The sequence below is a fragment of the Triturus cristatus genome, chromosome 9, assembly GCF_964204655.1.
Source record: "Triturus cristatus chromosome 9, aTriCri1.1, whole genome shotgun sequence".
Lineage (NCBI taxonomy): Eukaryota > Metazoa > Chordata > Amphibia > Caudata > Salamandridae > Triturus > Triturus cristatus.
Genome location: NC_140592.1, coordinates 350,915,089 through 350,937,112, shown reverse-complemented (window position 1 = coordinate 350,937,112; position 22,024 = coordinate 350,915,089). Strand labels below are relative to the sequence as shown.

At 42.2% G+C, this 22,024-nt stretch overlaps 1 long non-coding RNA gene across 1 annotated transcript in view; it reads right to left on the bottom strand.

Moving 5' to 3' along the window:
* Window positions 1–22,024, bottom strand: part of LOC146797913 (uncharacterized) — a 92,518-nt gene that overhangs the window by 60,055 nt on the left and 10,439 nt on the right. The gene's annotated exons all lie outside the window — the stretch shown is intronic.

The window sequence follows — 22,024 nt, the reverse complement described above, 5'->3', positions numbered from 1 at the left end:
GAAGTCAAGGAGAAGGACAGAATTAAGGTAAGCTTCATGAGGACCGTATCAAGAAGACTCAGAGGCAGTGCAAAAAAAAGAAAAGGGGGACTCAGAGTATCACTTTTTCAACAAGTACAACACACAGAGCAGTATTTCACAAACGTACCTCTCTCTATTTCACACAGCTGAGTACTAGGCCTCAGACTTTTGTTTTACCTTTGAACTGAAGTCGATAGTAGACTCAATAACTTCTTGCTTCTAGCTATTGATGAGGTAGTCCTGCAGCTTTTGCCCTGTGTTCTTCCATGATACTCCTCCAATCCAGACTCCGAGTAACACCGTCCCAGACCAGTCATCATCATCATGAATCACGATGACCCAAGCAAGATAGATGTGGAGTGCAGTCCGCTGCTGTTTAAGAACAAGTAGAGAAAGAAACAGAGTTGCAGTATTTTGCATAGGTTTTTGTTTGTTAACTAAAGTGACTGTTCTGGTCTCTGGAAAATAGGAAAATGATGACACCCTGCAATTAATTAAATCTGGCTAAGTGTGAAAGTCACTAATTGTTGCAATAGTTGAAGTTGCCTCATCCAATCCAAGCACGGGTATCAATTTTGGTCTTGGCAGGCAGTCTTGGAGGTAATAAATAATTTTATTAGTCAGCCCTTTTAGTGCTAAGTGCAGCAAAAAGGAATAGACATTAGGCAATAGGCATGCAAAGGCGGCAGACATTGTCCCCAATTGCATATGGAATTGCGGAGGCGTCTTCAATGCACACTGGTTCAACTGCAATCCGGCAGTATACATGTGACTAATAAAAAAGGTGGAGCAGCATAAATTTGACACAAAAATAATAACGTTCCTCTAGCTAATTTTGTTGTTTTGTTTTGCAAAGAAAGAAATAAGTTCAAAGAGAACATTTTTAAAGTTTTATGGGGGCACTGGCATACCTAGTCCGGGAAGTAGAGTTTGTCCTCCAACTCAGGTTGTTCACCAAGAAATTGGTCAGCTAACACATTTGACTCAACTTTGGACCAAACACGCTCTTCCTCCTCCTAGGCTGCTGTTTCAGGAATGAGGGAATTGTGTGATATAAATTGTTGGTTCATTTTGATCATAGTCAATCTCTCCACATTTTGAGTCGAGAACTGGTCTTTGTCACTGTGATGACCACACCTGCTGCACTGAAAACACATTCAGCAGACACACTGGTGACAGGACAAGCCAGATACTTTATTGCCAGCCTGCTGAGCTCTGGCAGTTGGTGCATCTTCCCATACCAATACATCAATGTATTCTGATCCACAGAGACCTCATTTGGATCATCCAGATACTTCTGCAACATCCTGTGGATGGTCATTGGTACTGTCACTTGCTCAATTTTGCCATCGGCTCTGTACTAGATTTGAGGCCTGACAATTGAAACCAATACAATGCAGAGGTCTTTCTTTTGCTGTTGTTGCTGGTGTTCTGGTTGATGGTATTGTTGGCTGCTGTGAGAAAAGACTGCCCTCTCTGGGAGTTGAAGGATGCACCCCAGAACTGTAGGTGGGACTCGAAGTTCCAGCCGTTCTTCTTCCACATCTCCGGCCTGCTCTACAAGCCACTTCTTGTATTTTAAAACATCCCCTTCAGAAAAAGGGATGACAATGGGCACAATTTTTTTGTACCGTGGATCAAGTAGTATGGTACATATGTACTTTTTAAACTTGATGATGTTATGTTGCAGCCTTATATTAGTAGCTAAGCGCAAGACTAAGGTCTCAACCAAGGCATGTGCTTCTGTGTTTTCATTCACACCTGCAGAGGTGAACCTTCCAGATGCATTTTTACCTGGTCTGGAAAGAGATGCAACAACTGGATAGCTTGGCCATCGTACTGTCCTCCTTGCTAACTTCCCGTGTAAAAACCTCAAAAGGGAGTAGCCTATGTGTCAGGCATTTGACTAGGCCCCATTTGTACGCATCCATGGTCACAGCTTTCCCAGCTGCATCCCCCCTCTTTTAATGACATAGTCATTGATTTGTTTGCACTGCTCAAACAGACGTTGCAGCATGTAAACGGTGGAGTTCCAATGTGGTGGCACCTCCTGTATCAGGGCTTTAACTGGTGCTCTATTATTATGCTGAACAATCCGCAGCTGCTTCCGGGCTTTAAAGAAAATGGCTTAAATGGGTGCAGTTTCTTCTGCCGGTGGTCAGGTATGTTGCTGACTAGGTCTTCCTTTTTGAGGAAGTCTTGCACCACCAGGTTGATGCAATGGGCCAAACACAGGACCCTGAAATATCCTCCATCTGACATGGCTTAGACTATGTCACTGTCATTGTCCATGGCAACAAATCCAATTCTAAGACCTCTGGGTCGCAGCCGTTCATATACCTTGCTGGTAAATTCCTCCAATATGTTTACAGCTGTATGTGATTTCTCCATCATGAACATGGCCACTGTTGCATGACACCAAACACTCTTAAAACGCTCTTCAGGGCCAAGATTTGAAGATATCTTTTGCTTTACCCCTGCAAAAGAGATCCAGTGTGCTGTGATGCACATGTAATCAGTCGCCTGACAACTGGTCCACATGTCTGTCATCAGGTGGATGGTGTGAACAAAACTGTGCTACAAAGCTTGTCCAACCAACTGCAGCACATTGTGATGCAGCGCTGGAACAGCCACTCTGGCAAAATATGTCCTACTTGGAACCTTCCATTTTGAGCAGATGGCTGCCACAATATCGAAGAATCCGACATCTTCCACCAAAGAAAAAGGGAGGAGGTCCAGCGCTAACATTTTTGCCAGTTCTCATTGTTCAAACGTGCAGTTCGGTGGTTTCGCTCATAGGGCCCCTCATGCCTGTGATAGTTGCCTGGATTTTCTTCTTGGGGCACTGGGAAGTCACTTAGGTGGGTGAATCTGCTGGCACACTGCTGGGGACAGGGCTGCTTTGCGTGAAGATGTCACCTTCTTCTTCCTCATCATCCGCACCTTCCCCTGTGATTGGACTTGGAGCTGATTTTCCCTGGCTCTCCCCACCACCACGACCACGTTCAGCAATTTTTTAAGGTGCTCCTCCCACTTGATTGTGTGGTATTTTTTCACATGCGTCACCTGGCCTCCAATACCATAACGTGTACCAGGCTTACCTCGATGAACATTTGTGTGGCAAATGGTCCATACTGAAATACGCTCCCCTCATTGCTAACTGTAACAAAAGTCCCAAACTGGGGAGGAGTACTTTTTTACTGGGTCACTGCCAATGCCTGAAGAAGAATTATAGGTAGGTGGGTATGTTGTCGATTGCCTCTCTGCTTCCCCTGAGGCAGGGGTTGGTGCAGGTCTCAGCTGGGGCTCTGCAAATATAGGAGCTGGGGGTGGTGCTGCCTTGGAGCTCGTTGAATAGCAATGTCAGATTCCTCTTTGTCACCTTCCACCATGACTACCTCATCATCCCATTCTAATAAGTCTAAGTCTTTCTGGAACTTTTCTTTTCCATTGCCTCTCCTGTTGTCTCCTGGTCACTGTCGGGGTCCATTCCATGTCCCTATTACCATCGTCAGAAGTGGTGCTTGGAGAAGATGGTGCTGTAGTATCCTTCCTTTTTCTTGCTGGAGATCTGGGAGCCAATGATTCTAAAAGTGGAGGCTTAACTTCTTCCTCTGAAGGAAGCTCAAACTCTTGTTCTGCTCCAACATCAGACAAATGTACCATTGCTGGCTGCTGTCCACTTTGCTTTGTTTCCTGAAATGATTGTGTACTACTTTACGAAAGGGATAAATCTGATTAAACATCACTACTTGTCAGCATCAACATGATTGCACTGGCTGCCTCAGTGATAGACAAAGTCCTGGGCTTAGGTTGGGGGTTGGTGTTGTTGATGCAAGAGTGCTGGTCTCCACTTGTTCACCGGAGGCCGGTGCGGCAGGCACAACGTTCCTGAAAAAGGCTGCGATCAGCACGCCAGTAGTAGAAATCTGCTTCTTCTTCTCCACACTAGCCACTTTCGTGGATTCACCTTTCTTTGGGGCCATCTTGAAGCTGTCAGTTGGCAGTAGCACTTAGCTTCACAACAAGTTGAAGAGATGATCGTGTTGCGTAGACAGTCACACTTCACATTGTGCACAGCCCTTCTGTCTGGCAGTATTCTGGGTGATGTCTCTTCTCTTGTGCACCTAAAACATCAGTGAAATGTGGCACTGTTGCAGTTTAAGTAGTAGTACAAGCAAACAATACCATTTAGTGTGGTTACTTAAGTTATTATAATTATTTAACTATAGTGTTCATTCGTAAAACGGAAAACTACACCAACATAAACTTTCATGGCGTACACTGAGGAAGGATAAGAAAGAGTACCAACAAAACATACAGATGTAAATGTTTGCTTTATGTGCATCACGTGGGATGTGGCACTCCGGAAGGTGCAGCTGACAAATGACAATAGAATAATCCTTTCACAATAAATGCTGTTGTGAGTCTATAGCAGATATGGGGTTGATTCATTGATGCCAGAAATGGTTAAAAAAATGATCTAAAAATAAAATACATGTATTTAAAAAAGCTAACATAAAAAAATATTAAATATTGAAAATTAAAAAATAACTACGAAATTGAAAAAAATTAAAAATAAAATTGAAAACAATTAAAATAAAAAAATATAAATAAGTGACATTAGCCTCAAGCATATCATTTTAATTTATTAAACTGCCATCTCATTGCTCAACCATCCATGCAAGCATATGGCAAAGGGCCACACTGGGAGGACACACAAAATGGCTGTCTGCGATTGCTACATGGTCATCAACAACAACAAATAGCAAAAAAGCATTGGGAACAAAGAGAAGACATGCAGGCCTATAGCAAAAGCACACTGCCTACCTACACAAAATGGCCACCAATCACATGGTCAAACAGCAAGCAAGGAGGCATGGCGAACAAAGAGAAGATATTCAGGCCTATGGCAAAAGCACACTGGCTGGCTACACAAAATGGCCGCCAGTCACATGGTCAGAACATTCACAACCAGCAAGGAGGCATGGTCAATCACAAACAGAGAAGACATGCAGGTCTATGGCAAAAGCGCACTTGCTGGTTACACAAAATGACCGCCAACCACATGGTCAGAACAACCACAACCAGCAAGGAAGCATGGCCACAAACAGAGAAGACATGCAGGCCTATGGGGAAAGCACACTGACTGGCTACAGAAAATGGAGGCCAGCCACATGGTCAGAACAACAACAACCAGGAGGCCTGGAAAACAAAGAACACATGCAGGCCTAGGGTGGACACTGATTATACAAAATTACCCCAGGCCACATGGCATAATGAACAACAAAGACAAATGGTGGCCTATGCCAAACACACATAAACACACACACTAGGCTAATTGAAAAAAGCATGGTAAAACAGAGAACACAGCCTTAATTCAGAAGTGCAAAAAACTAAAATTAACATGGCTAAAAATGTTCACAACACACATCCTCCAAAGGCATTACCCCACCTAGACACTTTGCTGGGGAAAAAAACGTAAAATACTGCAAGAAACACATTCTGTATTTTAATACAGCGCCATCCATGGCCTAAATGATGTTCCAATTCTACAGACACCACAGAAACAGTTGTTTCATGCACCCATGAATAGTACAGGGCCTACCGGCTGGAAGGCCTATTGGCAGACTAGGCCACATAGTGAATTAAATCAATCAATATTGCAAATATAATGAAAAACATGGAGAAGAAAATGTACTGAACTGTGGAACATTTTTCCTTTCCAAAATAAGATACATTTCATTAAAATAAATTTGTAGGCCCCTACTAAAACTTCAGGTCACCCACCACAATACATTTTAAAAATCATATAAAAGTACAAATAAATCCACGTGCATGCCCCCAGTTAAACAAACAAGACCCTGATACACCAGTATTTCAACTTTCTTGTGACATCTCAAAAACAAAGTCCTTAAATCAAATGGTATCTATGCAGCAGACAAGGAGAGTGATCCTTTCAGCTCCAAATCCCAATGAAAAGTGACCAGGAGAAGGGCAAAGCAGTTGGAGGAGCCTGCTGGACAGGAACAGGAAGTTGGAGTCTCTGGGACACTGCCTTCTGGTTTGAAAAAAAATGTTTTAAAAAATGGCTTCTCGCACAAAAAAAATCTCCAACGACCAGTTTGAGAAGAAATCCACTCCAAATGCCTCTCAGCTGCATTCGCAAGCATAAAAGGTGCTTGACTGCTCCGTTTGAGATCAGCACTAAGAATGCTAGATTGGTGCCATTGCGGCCAGTAGCTGTGCAAGTGAGAGCAAAGTCTTGCGGGTGCTCGCTAGCGGTGTGAGAAGTCTTGCGCATGCTCGCAAGCAGCCCGAAAGTGTTGGTGCTCACGGATGAGTGCAAAAAGAAAACTCGAGCGCGGGAACGGAAGAAAACACTCCGCTGCACACCCGAATGGTGGAATTCACGTATTCCGCATTCCTGCGCGGAGTGCCCGAATACCGCATACTTCTCAAGCGGAGCGGAGTTTACCGTCCGAGCTTCTGTGACCTCCACATCCACCAAATCCATTCTCTCTTTGTCAAATACAATCTCTTGGGGCTGAGAAACCTATCTTGAAACCTGATATGATTTCTAGAACCCAGGGGTCGTTTGTCACCTCTCTCCATTTGTGAACGAAAAGTTGTAGCCTTCCAGCGACCTTTACTTGGAAAGAAGTAGAACAAGTTGTTCTACTTACCTTTGAATCCTGAGCTTTGAGATCTAGCTCTTCCTCCTCTTGTTCTAGATCTTTCCCTCTGCGGGTAGAAACCTGGTTAGGTTTGGAAATCTCCGCCATAATCCCTCAAACCTTGGGAATTCTGGTTTTGGGTATAAAAATGGGACTGTCTAACTCCTCGTCCAGCAGCGGGTCCCCTCCTGTTGACCCTTATACATGTCTCAAGTTATATTGCGCTTTGTTTAAGGTTGTGAAGGTGGAATGTATTTGCCTTGCCCAAGTACTTAATAAAATTGTGTCCAAAGAGAAGGCCCACAAACTCGCCTTCTTTGTTTTTTATTGGCAAACTCAGCGAGTTTAGGGCTCATTCTAATAAGAATGGCCTTTTTTCTTTTGGATATCAGACCTGCACTGGCATTGCCCAACATGCAGATCGATCTTTGTTTCCAACCTCTTAGGAGCTCTAGGTCTACTTCAGAGTCATTGATATGTGCTTCTTCAGCCATGTCCAGTATTCGTGCCAAAGGGCTGAAGACGTCCAAGAGACAGCCCTGACACTGTTTCAGGCACCGTTCTAGTCCCTTTCTTGGGTCTTTACCTGATTTAAACAGGAATGTTATTAATTAACTCCTGGTCTAGGTTTGGTGTCTGACATGCCTTGTCATCTATCACTGGCCTGGGGCCTTCAGGCCACATCAGATTTTGATGTTGCCTCTCAAAAGGTCTTCTCACCCCTGTTTAATAAATGTTGCCATGTGAGTAAGTGGCCACCACTCAGAACTGCATTGGTGTTTTATGGCATCTGGGCTGAGCATCTCTCTACCCAAGGGTCATTAATTGGCTTAGTGGACTAAGTTCCCTGTAAATTATCGTCTAGACCCACAAAGGTTTCTAAGCCCTCATCAGAGTTAAAGAAAAATTAATCAAACCCTTTACATCACTATTGACATCAAACAGATTTTCCAGGCTAAGTGAGTCCTGGTTCTCTATTGTGCCGCTGAGGACACTACTCCCTCTTGTGCCACAGCGGACACCATTGTCTCTCGCAGTGCTAAGACTACCCCAGCCTTTTGTACCATTAAGGCTACCCCTCATGGAGGACAGGGTTTCGTCCCTCTCTGTCCATGACCTGGTATTACTGGCTCTGTACAGATGTCTAGTCTTCCTTGGGGCCTTTCAGCCCTTTTTGGGATTTGTCAGTCTGACTTCATAAGAGACAGAGAAGTACTCCTCCTCTGAAAGAGTGCTCCTCTTCTTCTTAGACATAGAGGCCTTTAAACCCTCTTCAAAGTATTTCCTGAACATTTACTCACTTACCTCCAACTGAGGCAATACTGTCTTCTCAGCCATGCTGCCTAAACAATTGTAGTATGTACTGAACTTAACAAACTAAAACTAAACTTGCCAATATTAATGCAATAACAGTTAAAATATTTAGAGCTAAAAGACTATTAGCTACAAATCTACAATATTTAACTTTAAAATATATATTATACTGACCCCAAAATTAGTTTAGAATCCTGAAACTAATAGTAAACCTCTTTTTCCTTCTTTTTAGGCACTTAAAGGGCAGAGGAGCGTCTGAAATACCAAGGAAAAAACAGTTGTTCAAATTGTGAAGAAGAGTCAAGGCAGTTAAAGTAACCAGTGTTAGCCTTTGAACAAGGTGTAGTTAGGGTAACTAGCCAGAAAATGCTGCCCAAACCAAAATGGCACCTGGATTTCAGTTTGCTCTCAATTACATTAGCCCCTTTTCTTTATTTACATTGTGCATACAAGTGAAGGCTCACTCCTGCGGCTGGACTCGTCAAAATTATGGAGGTGTTCACCACAGAGCTCATCAAAAATATGCTGGAGTTCCCTGCCGCGTCCGGGCTGCAAAATGCTCACGTTTCCAAGTCACCGCTGCGGCCGGATCCTGAAAAGAAAGGGGTGCAGCTAGCGTGAAAGCGTCTCAGCCAGGGGTGTAACTCAGGCCCCCGCATCCCCCACAGTGTGGGGGGGCCCTGAGCTGCAGGGGGCCCCTTCAGCACTGTACTCACGCCGGAGAGCTCCAGATTAAATCTGGAGCGGGGGCCCCTCTGAGTACCTTGCAAGGGGGCCCCTTCAACGTTCGTTACACCAGTGGTCTCAGCTGTTTCCCCCCTCCCGGCCGAGTCTCCAAGCACCTGAGGCATTGGGAGAGGACGGCCACACAGAGGCGAGAGCAAGTGGGAAAGAGTCCTTGCTGAAAATCAGTACGCCTTATCCAGCAGTGCAAGATTGCCAGTAAGTATTTTTTATGAAAAATACAAAACTTACATGGCAAAACAATTGAGCTTATAAGTATTGGCTTACCTCTTATGCGATAATACCACTAAATGTTAAAATAACATGCACAATCCTAATACAAAAACAGTAAAATTCAATTAAATAAATGCAAGAAACAAAAAGGCTATGGGTTTATTACATATATTGGAATAGCTCCAAAGAAACTAAGGGCCTATGTTTATAACAGTATATACAACCAAGGCAAGACATTTTTTAAATATATATCAGTAATAGTTGCAAAGTACTTATCAACTGAGGGAGCAGCTAATAAAAGAGGACGATAGTTGTTGCCATGGTCATGTATACTGTACTATGATTACACAATGGAATATTTTTACTTTGTGATGTGTGTACGTTATTTAAAGGGCTGCATGTGGGGTAGCAATAAAGGTTTATGCATAATGATAGCCCCCGGTCTTGTAATGAAATGTATTCATGAGCATAATGTACTTGTACCATGCTTACATCTTGGTGAACAAAGTGTTCTAGCTCGTGTATACTTTTAAAAGCAACACAAGATTAAGGTTTTTACCTTTACCCACCTTTTGAACTACCATTCCTTTAAAGTTTTATTTTCCAAAACAACAAACTCTTGGGGGGATTTGGTAGACCATAGATATCGATAATAGTTCATCATGGGGTTCCAGGGGTGTCTGTGCAAACAATGAATACTCCTGACACTTTAATTTTCTATAATTCCTTTAACTCCTTTGTTCATGCTTGCTTTCACCTGTTTCTTTATTATCTGCTGCCTCAATGCTACCGACAGCTAGTGTTTAATTTGTAAATGAATGAATGCCGGTGCTCAAAGCTCTGCTCAGAAGCCCAGTACAAGGAAATTACTTATCAGGACACTGAATACCAAGGCTCTGCAGTCTTACATCCCTCTCATACCGATTTAATCCAATACCTGACTCTCACTGTCTTTTTATCTCACTCTTGCAGGTTCCTGTTTTCTCCCTTTTCCCTTCTTTCCGCTTTGTGTGTTTTTCCCCTTGCTATTAGTAAATGTAGGAACGTAGAATCTGCTTTTATGGTTACCCCCACTTTTTGCTTGATGTAATACTGTTTCTGACTAGTCTGACTGAGATCCTGCTAATCAGGACCCCAGTCTCTGTGCTTTCTGCCCTAAAAGTGGTGTGGTAAGTACTTACGTACATCCCAGATTGGACACTGGTGTACCCTTATCAGTCCCTAGTATATGGACTGAGGTACCCAGGGCATAGGTAAACCAGGGGTCCCCTATGAGGTGAAGCATGTGTTATACCACCCATGAAGGACCACTCAAACTGTAACTTTGGTACCAGTCTTCTAGACCCGGACAGCACAACATGGCTGCTGCCGACCACAGACACGATTCTGCCCTCCTGCTGCTAAGCCAAGCTCGAGCAGGGGAAGGCAGAACAATAGGTATCCTGTCACAGGGAGGTGTGGCCACCTCCCACACAGAGTTTAGTGTATTGAGGCCATGTGGGAACGCTTGCTAGCGCCACTCAGTCTGCTTGAAGGGCACACTTGGTGCCCTTCTTGCATAGTCCAGTTCAAACCAGCTCAGGGAGCCATTGGCTCCCGCTCTGGTGCGAAACTGGACAAAGGACATGGGAGTAGCCTCCCACTGATTGACCCCTCCCCTGGGAGGGAACCCTGAATTGTCCCAACCCTATCCTTAGGGTACTTAAGGACTTACCTGAAGGTGGGTCCCTAGATTTGTCGTGGGACAAGATTCAATTCAAGACACTTCTTCCTCAACCGTCTAGGCACTCTGGACTTCGCTCTAGGCATCAAGGCTGCAACCGGGAAGACTCCTGCTGCTCCTAATCTCGTTGCCCTGCTCGTCTGCTGCAATGTCCGTTCCTGTGCACCATACAGGAATCTTCCAAGGCTTGTGGGTATCCAAGACACCTGAAGGAATCTCCCTTAAAGTGAAGGAGTCACTTCCCTGCATCTGCAGTCACCACAACTAAGATCACCAGTCTGCTGACCCTGGGCTCCTACGGACTCCGAAATGCTCAGCAACACATGTGGTTGTTCTTCACATCCCTCGAGGCCTGCCCTATCCTCTCACCAAGTTTGAGGCCAGTATACCTTGTTGGAGCTGCAGGAACCGAACCCCTTGTGCACCGCATTGACTTGCAGTTGCAAAGGCTTGTTGGCTTCCTTTCACAAAGAGCTTCAGGCTCCTAGTAGACCCATTCTCAAGCATTTCCAGTGACTAAGATATTTGTCCTCACCACATGACTTGCACCGTGGGCCTGCATCTTTGGTGAGCTGCTCGAGGTCCTCTTGCGACTCCAGTGCCTCCGGCCTGTGAGTCCTCCTGAGCGTCATCTTTGAATCCTTTGCGCTCTCCTGATTGTTTGGGGACTGCCCTGACTCCCCTGCTTGTGGTGAGTCACCTGGACCTTGCTGGTCCCGACAATGCACCTTCTTTGTTTTCCACGTTGTTTGCATTAGCCAAGGCTTGTTGGTGCTCCAGACGGACACCAACCCCCCCAACTCTCAACATCTGACGCTGGACAGCTCGTGAATGGCTCCTGGTCTTCCACAGCATCAACTGGTCCTCACAGCTGCAGCTCCAAGGTCACCGTCATCTCTCCTTCAGCACTTGACATCGGTGGGTATTCGTCTTCCGTGCCTCCTGGTCACTCCTGAGTGGCATAGACTCTGTCCCCTCTGCTTTCAGGTACTTCTCAACTTGAATCCACCTTTGGGTTTCACTGGTCACTTTCACCTTCGCCAGCAGCGGTATCTTCCTTAAGTCTTCCATTGTGTTTGATGGCGGATTTCGACGCCACTTCACACATATGCACCCGGTTTAACTGGTGTAGGTGTTGCAGCATGGAAAGTCAAATTCCCCCTTTGTCACAGACCAAATATCGCATTAACACACTCACTCGAATACATTCATTGGTGGTGGGGCCCATAACACCAATACTCACACTTCGTTGATCTGTTTTTCTAGAGGGATAAGTTTACAAACGCTGACATGAAAGGAATATCCTTTTACCTAAAACCCTAATGCGCATTGAATACTTTTATTAACTTTTAACCTCATGATATTCCCCTCATTTGGTGATGAATCAGTTAGTTGTATATATGATTTAGTGTTGCAATTCATTTATCTATACTCTTTTCTTATTCTAATTTCTTCAAATAATCGACACAACACTGTTTTCAATTATTTAAACATTGTTTATCTAATTAAATTGCAAATTGTTAGAAAATCATCGTCCAAACCGAAGAAACATCATATTTACCTAATCTGGCTAATAGTCGTCCTCTAAGTCAGTCAAGTCGAGGTAAATCTTTAAATTCATCAAAGTCAGGCCGCAATTCAGTCTCTCAAAGATTCAGGATAACAGCTGTCCAGCAGAGTCATCGTCCTCTCCGTCAGCATAACGTCAGGAAATCGCAGCAAGAAAAATCGAACGACAAGAGCCTAGAGTTTTTTCCTCACTATTCTACCATCTTTTTATAATGATTTTAATGTCAAAATGTATCAAGATTCAGTTTTAGACAGTCCTCATTGGTGGATTTGGGGTCACTCGGTAAAGTTCTCACATAGTCCGTAAGATTAAGTCATCGCACTTGCTGGTTCCGGTTTTAAAGACAGTCTATTGTTGAGGTCCTGGCGAAGCTCCCAGGGTGTCCTTGGTGGGAACATCTTCTCCTGGGGTCAGGACGAGGCCATTGTTGCTGGCGGTGGCATATGCGCACTTCACCCAAAACCTCGTGAGACAGCAGCAGTCACGTCGTATGTTTCAGTCAGCCATCTTTAAGAAGGCCCAAATGGTCAACTTAAGCAAAACAAACACAAAAACGTAATTAAAACAGTGAAATGGTTAATAAATGTTAAACCCTCACTAATTCCCCTATGTGTAAGTAATTATCTAGCATAATAGCAACATTCAAAGCGTTTATACTCACCCAGTGATGTGCAACTTACAATTACACCACAAAAGCAACATATATCATACAATATTCTAATTTTCTATCATTAGTATGTGTACATATATTAGTATACAATTAGTTTAGCCATGCAAATCCCACGTGTAATTCTTTTGGTAATATAATTGGTGAGTTTTCACTTCAAACAAATTAATATTATTACTATTAGTTGATTATTCAGATTAATATAAACATGCAGAATGGGGGGGGGTATACAAAATTTTGTACTACCCGCTCCAGCAATCCCCCCTTTGGTGATTACACCAACAAAAATTTTGTATACCTTTTACGGAATATCTAAGTGATTTCTTGTTTTTATTTATAATTCATTTTCCCCTGTTTCTTCTCTTTTTGCTGATTTATACATGCTCTCCTTGATTTCCTCCAATTCTATTTCTTCAAATTCTCTTTCTTGTTTCTTATCTCTTCTCCTTAAATTTTCTCTTTTTAACCTTTTCTGATTTTTATCCTTTTTACGACAAATACATCCTAATCTAATTAATAATACTATGAAAATCACACATGTTAATGGAAATAATATCTTACCTATAAATGTACTACCTAGGTTTACTACGAAATCTTTAATAGCTGATAGTTTCTTTCCAATCTTTTCCCAAACACCTTCAACCTCCAGTGGTGCAATTTCGTCATGCAATTCTGTAATATTTTTAATATAAATTTTCAAATCTTTACTTTCGTCAGGAATGTAAGTACAACAATGTTGAACTTTCAGCATTCCACAGACTCCACCCTCTTTTGCCAATAATACATCAAGGGCAAGTCGATTTTGCATCACCATAGCAGGCATGGCAACCATTTCAGTATTGACCAATAAGAAACCTCCAGCGGTGCTTGTTGACAAGCGATCCACTACTTTGGAAAGTCTTCTAATTTTGTTTGCATTCAGAGATATTCCCACTGCTGGCATCAATGCTCCAAAAATTTCACCCACAATTTCTGGCCAAGATTCTCTCTTACTACGTGCTAAATAACTACCTAAACTATGTACACCAGCTTCTCCTCTATCCATATGAAAAATCTTTGGAAAAACCAGGCCTACATAACATGTGCCATACCAATGGTCTGGCAAACGGTAATATGCCCTGTTCCCACAAATAAAATATAGTCCAGGAAAAACTGGATCTTTTCCACCTTTAAATCCCCATCCACCCATGATTCGGTATGTATCATGGCACTGACTATTCCCTACAAAATAATTGTCATATGCTGTTTGATTCCTTCTAATACACAATTTCCCTTTGTGAGGCCAATCTAAAGCCATAGTTGGACTCGTTTCCCCTTTCAAGTGTTTTTCCATCTCTAAATCCCAGACTGTCTTCTCCACTTTTCCTTTTGAAGCCTTTCTTTGCATTTTCAATCTCCTTTCTTCAACCATATCTAAAAATGTCTTTTCCTCTATCTTTAAACTGCAAGTCAAATTATTTCTAAATATGTATTCTAATGTTAGTTCTTTAGTCTCTAAGAAAAATTCACCTAATACCTTTGCAGGTTTTACCTTGTTTAGTTTGTTAATTGACGGTACTTGTGAAAATATAGTATCTACATCTGAAAAATAATACTCTAATTTACCTGTTTGATAAAATAAACTAGCTATTACACTACATGTTATTCCATAAGTTACTGGAAGGTGATGATAAGTCACTCCCTCCGATACAGAGGCAGGTAACTGCATACACACGTAGCAGTCCCTTACGTCCATTGTCTTTACATATTCATACAACAATTTTGAAAACACATTATTAGAAAAATCTGTTATAGACCTGTCTTTATGTAAATAATTGTTATCTATTCTAGTCGGAACTACCTTTTGAATCTTCCCTATATTAGTTATGTTTTCACTATGTCCTTCTAATGTATCTATAGTAACTTTAAATGAGATCAGTAGAGCAAGGATACTCCATAGAAGCATTAATAATCCTGTACAACAACAACACATTTTACACCATCTCCTCAAAAATGTACATCTACCTTTACTGCTATCTATGTTTGCCATCTTTGCTAAAATGGACCGTGTCTTTTGACTTAGCCTCTTCTACTTCACAACTAGTTTTTCTAACCGAAGGCTCTAAGCACCTACTTGCTTCTACCAGTTTTTGTCTTTTTCAATATTTTAATTGTCTTTCTCTCAGTTGGGTTCTTGTCTCATTTCAGTTTGGCATTTCATCATTTTTCACTTTTCCTTCGTTTTCGGTATACAGAATGTCCTGAACATCCGCTTCTTCTCCAATATCGGACAAGATAACTCTCAGGATTTCCGATTCTTCGTCTTCCTCAACTGCTTCCAGTACAACCACATCTGGATTTCCTTGGCTATCCGCCTCTTCTTTTACTTCAGGCAGGGCCACATACGTCCATTCTGGTGATTTATACTTCTGGTTAGGTTTCCTTGTTCTTTTGCTTTCTTTTACTACAATTGTTTCTTCCTCTTTTGATTTCTCCTGACTCGTCACTTCATTCACCTGTGCAGCTCTTGGTGAATTTACTCGTGTCATCCGATATCTCAATATTTTTATCTTATTCGACCAAACATCGTCCTTTGCAGCTCTTTTCAATTTACTCCCTTTATCGTTCTTTTCAGTTCTCCAAGCTCTCTTTCTTAGAACTCGACCTTCAGGTATCTCATCTTCGCTTTCCTCTGACTCTGTTTCAACTTGCTTTTTACTTTCAACAGTTTCTTTTTCCACCACTTCTTTTGTTTTCCCTACTTCTGTCCCTCCTTGAATCTCCGACACGCAATCTTCCTGCTGACTACTTGTCCCTGCTTCGAACTGGATGTTGGAGTTCCCTACACCTCCTCGGTGGTCTTCGCAAAAATCTTTCCCTCTCTCTCTGTATCTGGCACCTGTCCATCTAAAGGTGTTGTTTCAGGTGGAATTTCTCTCAATCTTTCATCTGGCACTTCCTTCTCATGAATCTCTTTTATGGTCTCTCCACTGTCATTTTCTTTGTTCTTCCCTTGTTCTTTCCTGGAAGATTGTGCTCTTTGTTCTGTCTCTGAGTCTGAACTGGTATCAGAAATCTGTAACCTTCTCCTCAGGGAATTACTTCTGGGAACAAAAGTTAAACTTGGTTCTGTTTCCCCCCTTTCAGGGTTTTCTTTGTCTTTTGGCTCTCCGTCATCTGACTCAGTACTGGATTCTGATTCATTAAAATACTCCTTTTCTGTGCTGTCTACTGGATTTGGAATTCTCAAAGTATGGCTTGCATGGATCCAGTTCTTCAATCCAGCACACTTCACAGCTGTTGTTGTGGTCAAGATGACTTGTCTTGGTTTTCCCCACCTGGGAACTAAACAGTTTCTTCTTCTGTGGACTTTTGTCCTTACCCAGTACCCTGGGCTTAGATCATGGGCTGGCTTCTTTTCAAGGGTGGTGCCATCCGCTCCAACCTGATGAAACACAGAATGAACTGCATCAGTCAGGCTTTTACAGTATTCCAACACCATGTCATCAGTTATAGTCATCAGCTTGTTGACTGGTATAAAAACGTGGCGCATGGCTCGTCCCATGATGACTTCATGTGGACTCAACCCTGTAGTTCTGTCTGGAATTGATATAATAGTCATGAGTACTAGAGGTAAGACATCAGGCCATTTCATACCTGTGGCTAAACACATTTTCCCTATTCTGTTTTTGATAGTACCATTCATCTGTTCCACCACACCAGAAGCCTCTGGTCGGTAGGCACAATGTAGTTTTTGTCGTACATTCAATGCTTCACAAATCAGTCTTATGATCTAATTATGAAAATGTCCTCCTCGGTCTGACTCAATTGTCACTGGGAACCCAAATCTAGGGATAAATTCCCTCAAAAGTAATTTTGCCACTGTCATCCGAACATTTCTTCTTGTTGGAAATGCCTCTACCCATCTGGAAAATAGACAGACCATAACCAAAACATACCTCAGGGAGGCATTTCAATTAAATCCACTTGCATTCTGGTAAAAGGCCCTCCTTCTCAACCTATTGTTCCTAGACTCACTACTGTCTTTCTTCCTGGATTGTATTGCAAACATATTAGTCATCTCTGACAAAGACTTTCTGCTACAAGTCTGAACTTTGCATTATACCAGGTTTGCTTAAAGGACCTGATCATAGCGTCTCTCCCTATGTGTCCCTGTCCCTGTCCATGATTCATCCGTGCCATGGCAGACATCATACTATCAGGCATGACTGGTCTTCCATCTCGATAGACCCACACATGATCTTTCTCCCTTGGTGCACATCCTGCTTTTACCCACTGCTTTATTTCCTCCTCTCCTGCTTCTTCCTGCAATTGTCTTACTTCTTCCCATGTTCCCACAGTGTTAGTAAACATCGAAAAGCAAGAAATCACCTCTTTTTCCTTAGCCCGATTGATTGAATTCTGATTTCGTGCACAGTATTGCGCCATGTCATTTGCAAATTTATTTCCAGTGGCGATATAATCACCACTGCGACTATGGGCAGCACATTTTATAGCAGCCAATTGCCTAGGCAGCTGTATCGCCTCAAGCAACTTTCCAACCACTTCAGCATTCTTAATGGGAGTTCCACTTGAGGTTAAGAAACCTCTCTGCAGCCATATCTGGCCGAAGTCGTGGACAACTCCATAGCCATACTGGCTATCAGTTATCACAGTCACTCTCACACCTTTCCCAATCTTGCATGCTCTCGTCAAAGCAACAAGTTCAGCTACTTGGGCCGATTTTACTCCTTTCAAATAGGATGCTTCCATTACTGCTGCAACAGTACATACCGCATATGCTGCACTCAACACTCCATCATCTGTCCTCAAACAAGATCCATCGACAAACATAACCAAATCACTTTCTGGTAAAGGTTCATCCTTTATGTCAGGTCGTGGTTTTGTACAAAAATCAAGTACATCCAGACAGTCATGATCTGCTTCATCTCACATTCTCTGCATCAGGCAACAATGTTGAAGGATTCACATTCACGCATCTTACAAGACTTACATTTGTTGCACCTAATATGACCTTTTCATACTTAGTCAGCCGACTATGTGTCATATACTGAGTACGACTCCTTGTCAAAAGGATCGCCACATCATGAGGTACAAACACTTTCACAGGATATCCCATCACAATTCCCTCACTCTGTTCCAAACTTCGACATGTAGCAGCTACTGCTTTCAAACACCCAGGTAGGGCTACAGCTACTGGGTCCAACATGGATGAAAAATATGCAATTGGTCTCCTCAGTTTTCCATGCTTCTGTACTAGAACAGAGAGTGCACATCCATTTCTCTCACTTCAATACAACTCAAATTCTTTTTCATAATCAGGCATACCCAATGCAGGTGCTTCACACAACCCATCTCTCAATCTTTTGAATGCTGCCAATTCCTCTTTGTTCAAATCAATGGGATCTTTCACATCACTTCTTGTCAGTCGTACCAAAGGTTTTGCGATCAACGAAAAATTGCTAATCCATTGACGACAATATCCAACCATTCCCAGAAACATTCTCACTTCTCTTTGGGTCATAGGTGAACTCATTCTCTTTATGATCCTGATCCTGTCTATTGTTATTCTTCTCAGTCCTTTTTCAATGTTATGTCCTAAATATTGTACTTCCTTCTTTCAAAATTGTAATTTCGATGGTGACACTTTTAGTCCTCCATCTGCCAAATGATTCAACAAGGCTACCGTGTCTACCTCACAAGCTTCACGGGTTTTCGATGCCACAAGTAGGTCATCGATGTATTGAACTAGTACAGAATTTTCGGGCATTTCTAGACTTTCCAAAGACTTCTTCAATAGCTGGTTAAATATTGAGGGGCTTTCTGTACACCCCTGTGGGATTCGGCACCAAGCCAAAATACGCTCACCGAAACGAAATGCAAAAATTTGCTGACTGTCGTGGTGCAATGGGATGGAAAAGAAAGCATGGCATAGATCAATCACTGTATACCATTCTGCGTCATGGGGAATCTGATATAAAATCACAGATGGATTTGGTACAATGGGACAGCATGATGCAACAATTTTGTTTATCTTTCTCAGATCTTGTACTATCCTGAACTTTCCACTAGGCTTTTTCAGTCCCATTATTGGTGAATTACATGGACTACTCATTATTTCCCTCAAAATACCTTGTTTTATCATTTTTTCAATCACAGGAGTAACTCCTTCAATTATTTCAGGTGTTAACTTATATTGATGGGCATTTGGATAACTTACTCCTTCTTTCAAGGTTATTTTTACTGGATCTACATTTCTCATTAATCCTACATCTTCTCCGGTGAAATCCCAAACTTCTGCTTCAACAGATTGTTTTAATTCTTTAGCTAATTCGTCAGGGTTAAATACAGCATAGGTTCCAGTAACCTCCTTCTCCCTGTTTGCCATTGTCATTTCATACAGCACATCATCATCTGGTGTTTCAAATGCTATTCCATCTGGGGTACAAAATATAGTGCAGTTCATCTTGCACAACAAATCTCTACCTAACAAGTTCACAGGACTAGTGTCGCACACGACAAAGCGGTGCATTTCAGAAAATTTCCCTATGCTAACTTTCACTGGTTCTGTAAGATAAGTTTTAATCTGCCTGTTGGATACACCAACTACTTGGATCGTTTCATTCGAGAGAGGAAGATTCTTGACATCAACTGATCTAACAGTTGATCGAGTAGCACCAGTATCAACTAGGAAAGTAATATTTTCATTAATAACTTTTCCATCTACAAATGGGCCTGTCAGGTCTACTTCTAGAGTTGCGCTAAGTATGCACTCTTCTTCCTCCCTTCGGCACCGTCAATAACCCTCTTCTGAATCACTTTCATCGCGTTGCAGCCAATACTGCGAAGCAGCGCTAGCGCGTGGCGGTTTATTTACCTGTTCTTCAGTCTAGAATCCCGCTTCCTTACTGTACTTCTCTGAATTTTTGCTCTGTGGAAAAGGTGGTTTTGGCACCTGATTCTGTTGTGTTACAACCTGCTGCTGTCGCTGCGGTTGACCACTCACCTCATTCTGCACCTGTGGATTCAATGATGCATTTTCATCGTTAGTACTCGGGGGAAATTTACCCTCAGATTTCCAATGCCCTATCCTACCGCAATTATGACACGGAAATGTCATCTTAGCTTCCTCGATATTTCCTTTACCTTTCCCAGAATTAAATTTTTGTCTTGATCCTGCTTGTTCTGCTAATTGAGCTTCCTGTCTCTCCGCTACCTTTACGTGTGCCCACAAACCCTTTTCTTTCAATTTTCGCTGTTTTGCTTCAATCTCATCACTGAAATATTTAGCATGTCTCAGTACTTCATCTATTTTCTTATTTTCCCAGTCTACTGTATGCTGTTTTATCATCTCACTAATTTCTGGACGAAGACCATATACAAACCTGTATACAAAATGACTTAAATCCTTTTCACTTAGATTTTCGTCTCCACTAAATTGTTTAAAGGCCAAAATTAACCTCTCATAATATGCGTGTACTGACTCTTTGCTTTCTTGATGCATTCTGTCAATTTTTACCCAGTCTGTCTCTTTAGGAGGTACTTTGTTTTTCAGAAATGCCATAACCTGTTCGTATTTCTTCATTACCTCGGGGTCTGGAGCCCCTGTTTTTGGATCCCTTGGGTATTCTTGTGTCGGCCAATCTATCATGATTTTGCACTCTGTCCATAAATCTGCTGGTACGATTATGTCAAATAAGCTATTTAGATCAATCCACAATACATCTTTAAGAAGGCCCAAATGGTCAACTTAAGCAAAACAAACACAAAAACGTAATTAAAACAGTGAAATGGCTAATAAATGTTAAACCCTCACTAATTCCCCTATGTGTAAGTAATTATCTAGCATGATAGCAACATTCAAAGCGTTTATACTCACCCAGTGATGTGCAACTTACAATTACACCACAAAAGCAACATATATCATACAATATTCTAATTTTCTATCATTAGTATGCGTACATATATTAGTATACAATTAGTTTAGCCATGCAAATCCCACGTGTAATTCTTTTGTTAATATAATTGGTCAATTTTCCCTTCAAACAAATTAATAATATTACTATTAGTTGATTATTCAGATTAATATAAACATGCAGAATGGGGGGGGGTATACAAAATGTTGTACTACCCGCTCCAGCATAGGTATCCTAGTTCCTAGGGTATCCATGGATGGGTGGCTCTCCAACCTTCTGTCTTCCACTGGGTTTCTTCAGGGTCCACTGGTAAGGGTCCTTCTTCTTTAAAATTGCAACTGTGACTTACCCATTGACTTGCATTGATTCTGCGGTCGTGTTCCCATTCTTCACACACCCTCCGTGGGCCTACTGGTTACTTACCTTGGGTAGTTGGGTAGTTGCTTGGGTCCCTGTCAATTCTACGTCTTATGGGTATAGCCTTGGCTCGAGTCGTGGTTCGCATACCACTATTTTGGTATATGGTTTGGTCTCCCCCTGGTGACCACTGTGTATTTCATGCTACTTACCTGTTTCTAGTGCAAAGTATTGTGTGCATTGTGTATATCTCCGGCTAGGAGATATCTGTATGTGTTAGTGAGTGTCTTATAGAAATACACTGTGTGGTTCTTTTTCACTTAATCTATACTCATAAGATAATGTTTTGGTAAAACAAGTTGCTTTACACTTCTTCTGGACTAAGCCTGAAAGCTGCTCCCCACAGCTAACACTTAGTGAGCTTTCTAAGGTTGTCTAAGACCACTAAAATCACCATTAGGGTTGTCTGGATTGGTGCAAGTGCCCACTTACTTAAGTATACACCATATACCAAGCCAGCTTCTCACAGTAAATGTCTAATGTAGAAAAATAAGTGCCGTTCCTCAGAAGTGAGTGTCGGTGGTGCCCACCGGCAGATACCGGCTCAAATTAAGCACTGCCAGCAACCACCAGGTCAATGCTGGAAAAGCCTGAGTAGGTATGTGTAGGAAGGTGGAATCTGAATAATGGTTGCCCCCAACTTTTTGCCTGGTATTTGAGTGGTTTTTGACTAGTCTGGCTGGGATCCTGCTGTCCAGGACCCCAGCCTATCTGCTTTCTCCCTAAAACTAATGTGAAGTACCCTAGGTACAAACTAATTGG